Source organism: Trifolium pratense, linkage group LG2 (assembly GCF_020283565.1).
Source record: "Trifolium pratense cultivar HEN17-A07 linkage group LG2, ARS_RC_1.1, whole genome shotgun sequence".
NCBI lineage: Eukaryota > Viridiplantae > Streptophyta > Magnoliopsida > Fabales > Fabaceae > Trifolium > Trifolium pratense.
In genome coordinates this window covers 54,196,323-54,205,189 of record NC_060060.1, presented here as the reverse complement: position 1 = coordinate 54,205,189, position 8,867 = coordinate 54,196,323, and the positions used below count along the sequence as shown (strand labels likewise).

At 34.2% G+C, this 8,867-nt stretch overlaps 1 pseudogene; it reads left to right on the top strand.

Moving 5' to 3' along the window:
• Positions 1–289: 289 nt before the first annotated feature.
• Positions 290–6,511, top strand: LOC123904951 (annotated as a pseudogene).
• The last annotated feature ends 2,356 nt before the right edge of the window (positions 6,512–8,867 follow it).

The following is an 8,867-nucleotide window of genomic DNA, read 5'->3' as shown; positions in this document are numbered from 1 at the left end:
GAGGACAATAAGGAGGATAACACTGAAAAAGGTTGCTAGCCTTTCTGCCACAAAGCAACAAAATATGAATTTGTAAGTAAGAAAATATCATACTTTCAATGTCGGGGGGTATTCAATAAGTTTAATCTTCTGTGCTCTAATTGTTGAATGTATGATCTAAATAAGTTTAATCTTTTCTGCTAACGATTGAAAAGAAAGTTCTTGTTGAAATGACAAGAATCCATAAAAAAAACACAAGTAATGTCTATAATTTGAGAGTATTCTCACAATCACCGCTGAAGTAACTGCTATGACATTTCGCGTAGCGCCCAGGAGCCGTTATGCTGCAATAGAGGCTGCTATTGACTTAAGATGTTTTAATTTCATTGAAAAACGTTATCTAGCCAATAGCATTGGATAAATCTGTGCAGTCTAATCCAATGATTATGTTTTTATGCACAACACAGATCATCGATAGACATTTTATGATTTTAGCCGGGAATGCTTGTTGGAAAATGCCAACTTTTGCTCATATTGCTGTCATTCATGTCATAATGTGGCAAAATATAGACACTCAATATTTTACTTGAACTTTTCCAAGTTATCAAAATTTTTACTGTAATCAGGTGTGGAAACTGTAACTTTAGCAACTGCTTCGAAAGACCGGACACTAAGGCTATGGAAGGTAAGTAAAAGAAGCTTTTGAGCTGAAATCCTTATGTTGCGCTTATGCTTACTATGTTATATTTTTCTTTTTTATATTATAGATCAATACCGAGGAGGAGGCTACCGACCATCCTTTGAGGTTTAGAGCTTACAAAATCTTGCGTGGTCACAAGTCTTCTGTACAAAGTGTTGCAGCACAGAGTAATGGAGAAATGGTTTATATCTGCTTTTCTATTTTGAGATTCTCCACACTTGGTTTATGTAGTGTAATCTGTAACATCATTCTTCGTCTGCTGCCTCATATGACCAGGTTTGTTCTGGTTCTTGGGATTGCACCATCAACCTTTGGCGAATCAATGACACTAATGCAGAAAATGATTTTATGTCTAAGAAGAGAAAAGTTGAAGGTCAAGTTGAGGACTCTCAATTGGAGGTCTGTAACAGTGTCCTTGCACCTTATTGTTTTTCTTCTTGTATTGTTGAAATTTGAATTTGTGTAGTCACATTTTTTTCTCCCAGATATTTTGTATTCAGAAATCCATTTTAACTCCCAAGAGATCATTAATGCTAGCATTTGATTTGACTCTACTTTTGTTTTAATTGGTGCATGTAATAGTAATATCTAAAGATGTTTTCCACTTGTTTAGTTTGCTGTGCTCTAGTCCACTTATTCTTTCATGCTGCATCTTTAGGTATAAGAAGAAAAATATTTTAGATTATTATAAAATTTACACTGCTGGAGGTCTGGAAAAACTCTTGAAACTAATTAAAAAGGTGTATAATCATCTATTTGGAGACATGTTCAAAATTTTCTTAATATTGTTGTTAGTGTAAACCTTATATATTGTGTAACTCCTAATATTCTCGTACTTTGTAGCAGTTCTTTGTTCTTTCCTTTTTTTGACTTATCATTCAGTCCTTTTTGTTGACAATCGAGTTTTCTTTAATAATTACATTGTTTCATCACAGGGAGAAGCTTTTACAACCCTTGTTGGCCATACACAGTCTGTGTCTTCTGTGATTTGGCCACAAAGAGGGTCAATCTATTCCGCATCTTGGGATCATTCTATTAGGAAATGGGATGTTTAGAAAGGAAAATACGTGTCAGACATAGTAAGTTAACAAATCACGACTATTTTTCTTTCAATTGTTGAAATCGTATGCTATTGAAGTTTAGATTTTGGCGTCAAATTAAGCTGTGATGTGACACCATGCTCGTTAGTGCTGTATGGTCTTAACTATTTGTGTGTAAACAGGCAGGTAAATTAGAACTGGATTAGGCATGCTGGTCATTTTCTTTTCTTGTTCTTTTGTTGATGATCAAAGTTCTGGTATCTTTGAGATTATTTATGTTTCTCTGAATAATATTGTCTAGTCTTTACATTTTGTGTATTCTCGTTCATCAACTATTTTCCTTAGTCTTACTATGATTATGACTATCATGAGTTAGCCCTAGTTGGTCCTGTTATGAAGCTATCATTGTTATGCTTAATTAGTACAATTTTGTGGAACTCTCTTAAATGTTTTGTACATCTTGTTTTATAACCCATTTTAAGTACATGCCAATATGCCATGCTGGAGGAAGTGTAACCTTGTTCACGGTCATAAATATGTTTCATTATTTTCTGATGATCTGTTTATTTTTCCTTCATTTACTGGATGGAATTTTTTTTCATACAAAAAACTATTATTGAAAATAATTTCATAATGCAATTCGAAGTAGATAAGCACCAAAACATTAGAGTTAAATTTTAAGATGACTTTTTCCTCTGTATAGTTTTGCGGGAAGGCTCTTAACTGCCTTGACATCGGATGGGATGGTTCTGCATTGATAGCTGCTGGTGGTTTTGACAGTGTTGTTAGGATTTGGGATCCTCGTAAGCCAGGTCAGTAAAACAAAGCAAATAATTGCCCCTCTAACTTCCACACACAAATCATATGCATGCCAGTATCTTATAAAGTTTTTTTTTTCTGCAGGCACTTCTGCTCCTGTTCTTCAGTTTGCTTCTCACACTTCTTGGGTATCAAGCTGCAAATGGCATGATAATTCTCCGTTTCATTTACTGTCTGCATCTTATCTTATGATGGGATAGTTATATTATGGGATCTGAGAACTGTGGTAAATTAAATATATACTTATTTTAACTTAGTAATTTTTACTTTTGACGTGATTATACATCATCTTTGTGTTTTTAACCAATAACTTTCGTTCATTACCGTTGCAGTGGTCTCTTTCAGTCATTGAATCATAGTGACAAGGTAAGGTATGGAACATGTTTTAGAATGGGAAGGTGGTTATAGCAGCGTTATGGCGTAACTGAATTTAAACAAATTGCTATATTGCGGCTATAGCAGCTCTATAGCACTGTTGTATTATGAAATTGGAACAAACTTCTATTTACCCTAGAAAAGGGCTAAAATGGTTGCTAACCAATTTTAATTTGTTTAACTCAGGTATTGTGTGCTGACTGGTGGAAAGGGGATAGTTTTATCAGTGGTGGAGCAGATTCAAAACTTTGCATTTCTTCAAATATTCCGGTGCAGTGATGTAAACTTTGATCTCTCATCCTTATATTATGAGTCTACAAGTGATAACAATGACATAGGATAACATATGCAAGGAACTTTGTCAAGGAGTTAAACCATATATCAAAGGTTTTTGATTTGTTTCTAGGCATATTTTAGGCTGTAAGTGAATGTAGAAACAAGTTTTAAATTTTATTTTCGCCAACTCTTATAATGGAGATGAACCATATATCAATCAAGGTTTCTACTACTTTTTTTCATGTATGGTGTGGAAGTGGAACCAGTTGAAGTGCAGTTCAGGATATGGATGAAAACTTGGTGAAGGGACTTGTGCAGAGATGTACTGATTGGACATAACCTGCAGGCTGTAGCTACAAAGTCAACAATGCTGGTATGTATTTCAATGTGCATAGTAAACAGTATGGCTCTAGATTACATGAGTAAGTAACGACTATAGGAGTCTAGGATATGAAATGAAAATTAATGGGAAAACAAAATTAATGAAAATTACTTTGTTGCATGATTTTTGTAAGGGATAGGATGTCTTGATGACCCTAAAGTAAACTGCATTAGGAGCTTTTGCAATTATAAATATGCATGGTGACTACTCAATATATTTGAGATGTGGTTTGCATCATGCATAATGAGGTTTGTGTGACTTGATTTTCTATTTGAAAGCTCTAGATTAGTATCATAGCCAACATTTCATGAGTTAATTAAGGTCTGATGTGTGAATGACCAACATGTTATTTAGACTACATGCTTTGTTTGTGCCCTATGAATATGTGCATATATAATTGGTGTATACCTGCATAAGTATGATTATCATGGTTGTTTTGTGAAATGATGATGAAAGGTTTTCAGATTTTGGAAGTGGGTATAAGGATTATCACTTCTGATTTTGAAAAATGACAAGTGATTTAGGTCGTCACAAAATATGGATAGCTAGTTAAGAAAACCACAATGATGCAAGATGGTTTAAAAATTTAAGATTTCAAGCATCATATATTTTTCTCTTCCTATATACTACAAACATTCTGCATAAGTGTGCAGAGATCATGCTTAAATATGAGTTTTATAAATTAATTGGAAATGAAGTAGGGTGGTAGTGCTGGTTTGTTAGTTGCGTTGAATTTGTGTGACAATACTACTTAAAATGTAGACTAAGAAAGAGCTATTGAAATATCAAACTTTTAAATTTGAGTTAGAATTAGTTGTAAAACGGTGGACTATTTTTCAGATGGAAATGGTAATTGGCAGCTGCAAAGGGTTGCATCTGATTCCATAGAGTATTGTAGAGCAAATCCATGGATGCACATCCGCTTCTGAATACTTAGGCGACGACAAACCAACTTGGCCATATGCATCAAATGGTATGTTTTCTGTGGAGTCAGCTTATGATTTCTTGCTTCAAGATAATGCATCAGGTAGAGCTCTTTGGAATAATGTATGGAAATGGGAGGGTCCCCAAAAAATTAGATCTTTCTTATGGTTGGTGATTAATGATGGATTGAAGACTAACGACAAGAGAAGCAGATGTCGATTGACTAATCAGTCAAACTGACCTCTTTGTTTGACTGAAACTGAGAATACTTTGCATTTGCTGCGTGACTGCGAGTTGGTAAAACCGGTTTGGCACCAACTTGACTTTGCTTTTGATCGGAGAGAACGCGATAACGTGCGAAGCTGGCTAGGTATGCATTTAAATCCAATGAACCAGAACAAACATGTAATGTTTGGGATTATAGTTTGGTGGTGCATATGGCTTCATAGAAACCAACACGTGTCTGAGAATAAGGCTTTTGAATGGCAGGATGTATCCATGCATATTAGTTACCTTTATAATGAGATTAGTAGAGCTGGAAGTAATTAGCCTCATATGGAAAGAGCTTATACATCCATTCAGGTCCGGTGGAGTTTTCTTAGGCAAGGTTTGATTAAATGTAATACGGACGGGGCTTTAGTACCTCAGAACCAACAAGTTGGTTGCGGTGGAGTTTTTAGAAATGAGGCAGGTGCTTGGTTGGGGGGTTTTTCTCAAAAGTTGGGGAGTTGTTCGGCACTTATGGCAGAATTCTGGGGCATTCTATTAGCACTCCAACTTGTCACAGAGAAAGGATACCGTAAAGTTATTTTGGAGGCAGACTCTACTGTCGCCGTTGACCTTATTGTGAAGGGTTGTCCGGACAATCACCCTTGTGCTTCTATTATTTCCTACATCAATCGCCTTGAGATGCAGGAATGTGATATTTACTTCCAACACACCTATCGACAGGCTAACCAGGTTGCAGATTGGCTTGTGAGTCACACTTTAATTTTACCCACAAGTATACATGTTTTCAATAGTCCTCTGCCGGGTTGCACAAACCTCTTATGGTAGGACTGTGCTGGACTTTATTTCAATCGTAGAGTTCCGTTGTAATTTAGCCTAATGGCTTCCCTTGTATATATAAAAAAAAAGTTAGATTTTTTTTTGGGTTGCCATGATATTGATACGAAGTTTCCACCGCCGTTAGCGATGACTAATCTCCATCGAGGAACCAGGAATCAAACCCCCTGACCACATGCTTAAGAGGACCAAGACCCTTACCATTTGGACCAATTCATTGTTGGTAGAATAAGTTCATTTTTGGTTATATTATTTATAAATACTAGAAAAAGTTGTACACACAATCTCATGTAGTTATTGTGAAAAAATTGATTAGGCTGAGTAAGGTATATAGCTCATATTACCCCTTGAAATCAAAAAGGAAAGATTAAGTTAAGATTTTGATCAAATTAGAATGATATATTGATTTCAAACTTTTTTCCCCCAAGTCCTACGTTGTATCAGAAATGTTATCCAGACACAAATCCTCCAACAAATATACAACACAAAGGGGTATGTTTGTCATTTTGCTCATAAAAAGAGGGGTAATTTTGTCAAACCAAACTGTTCATCTTTCCCTTTCCTTTTTATTCCACCACCACCAGATTTGCTCCACCACCACCACCAGATCTGCTCACCGTCTGATCCGTCTCTTCTCTCACCGTCACCACAACTGTCACTGCCACTCTCTTCTTCATTGTTGTTCAATCGACGTAAACACAGTTGGACGCCAAGAAGAAAGCAGGTGGTGGAGGACGAAGCAAAAATTGGTTGTAGTAAAATCTGTGCTCGTCGGAGATGGAGGAGGACGACGATGGTGGCCAATGTGAAGGATCGAAGAGAGAGTGATAGCGACGACGGTGATGGAGGTGATGACTGTTGTTGTGGTGACCGGTGATTGTGAAGGAAAGGAAAAAAAATTGGAAGAGATGGAGGTTGTGTTTGACTCGGAGAAGAAGGAAGAAAAAGAAAGAAAAAAAAATGTATGAATAGTACCGTATTTTTGTTTGAATTTTTGTTGGCCTTTGTGTTTAAATATCATTTTTGAAGTTGTATATATAGTTTATAGATCAAGTAAAAAGTACAAATAAAAAATAAATACAAGCATAATGGAATTATGAGAAACTAGTATAATCATTCTCTAAGTCTGGATGTTTTGCTGAATTTGTGGTTTAACTACCATGCTATAGCCTATGAGTAATACTTTCAAATTTACATTGAAAAGTCATGTCTTTGGATCATCATAAAAAATTTCAACCGGAAGAGGGATCGAAAGATCTTTTAAATTGTTTTCTTTCTATCCCTCTCTAGATTGAATTGGGTTTGTTTTGACTATTGGTATGTGCTCTAAAAATTTTATTTGTCGAGTGTTATAAGTTTTTTTATCATGACAACACGTATCATATTAGGGTTGAGAATAGGCCAGGTCAGATCGGCTTATAAGGGACTACAGTCTAGCCTACATATATAGGCTCAGTTCAGCCAACCTATTTCTTTATACAGAGCATGCAAAAACTTTTTTTATAAGTCTATTACTATGATGTGCTATATAAACCCAAAAAAATTGGACAAAATTACGACATCATACTCTCTTAGCTAAAACGTCTTTTAGGCCTACTAATGTTTACCTTATTTGACGCGTCTGTTGTTAGGCTACTTCCACTTGTGCTCCATATTCCCATGTCTCTCTCCCTCGTTTTCGTTCGTAGATGAAACAATGAATATCACCTGATACAAACAAAAAAAGAAAGAAATGTTAACCAGTGCCCTTAGAACATTATTCCATTCGACCTTAATTATAAGCAAATTTTTACTTTTTAGATTCATTGAACAAATAATGTATCTGGTCTATAATTAAAGGTCAGATACATTAACTATCTAATAAATCTGAAAAATTGAAATTTGCTTATAATTAAGGTCGAATAGAGTAGTTAAGTAACCTAATATAATAAATAATCTTAAAACTTGTGTAGTCTATATTTTCAAAATTATAAAACAGTTTTAGTTTTCCTAACTAGTATCACGTGAACATTAGTTAACATGAGTTCGAACCCCGATCACTATATTTTACATGTAATATCCCTACCAATTGAACTATGTTCACGAGCTGACCGATATGGCACATCATCATTTAGCTATTGCAATTCTTTTTCTCATTGTCGGTCATATGTATAGAACTAACTTTGAGATTGGGCACAATATAAAAGATATTTTAGAAGCGCATATTCCTCTAGGGGGTAGATTGGGGCGTGGGCATAAAAGTCTTTATGACACAATCAATAATTCAATTCATTTTCAATTACTTCTTGCTTTAGTCTCGTTCGGATCATTTCTTCTTTGGTAGCTCAACATGTACTCTTTACCTGCTTATGCGTTTATAGCACAAGACTTTACCACTCAAGCTGCGTTGTATACTCATCATCAATAAATAAATTCTATTAAATACTACTTCCTCTTGTTCCTTTTTTAAATGTAGTTCAAAATTACCAATCGTTAGTTGGTTCAGTGGTGATGTGCTGAATTTGGTAGAGAGGACCGCGATTCGATCCCCTGCGATTGGGAGGGGCTGAAACCACTTGATGCCATAACTTACCCCCGAACCAAATTAAATTGGTGGTGAAAACCAAAAAAAAAATGTAGTTCGAAATTCGTGGGCAGTATTCATATAATCAATTTGTTTCGACGAGTATTTTCAAAATATAAAATTTTCATAATTTTTTTTTTTAAAAAAAAAAAATCATAAATTTTTATAATAAATAATTAAAAATATTAATGAACAAAATTGTAAATTGAGATATATGTCATGATCTAAAACAACACGGAAATGGGAAACAATCTCTGTCATTCTTTTAAACTAGGGGTAAACCCGTGCGTTGCACGGGTTCGATTAAAATATATAATTAAAATATTTTTATAAATAAAAAATAATAATTGTGATAAGTATAATCATATATAGTTAAAAGATAGACATTAATTTAAAATATGATTATATTTAATATTAGTATATAAGTATAAATTAAAATAAAAACAAGTTGTTTAGATATATGAGATTTTTCATTAATTTATATCGTAGTTTTGTTTATAACTTAATGTAATAGATCTCTTATAATATTTTAGAATCATATTTTATTTTAATAGTGTAATCGTATAAGATCTTAGTTTTCTTTATATGAATTGCAACTGTATAGTCACATGTATCACTTTGCTTTTTATTTTTGATGTATTTTTTTTTCAATAAGATCTTAGTTTGGATGTTGATTTTCTTTATAAGATCTTAGTTTATTTTTGTTATAAATGTGAATATTTTTTGTTGCCAATATATAAGTTT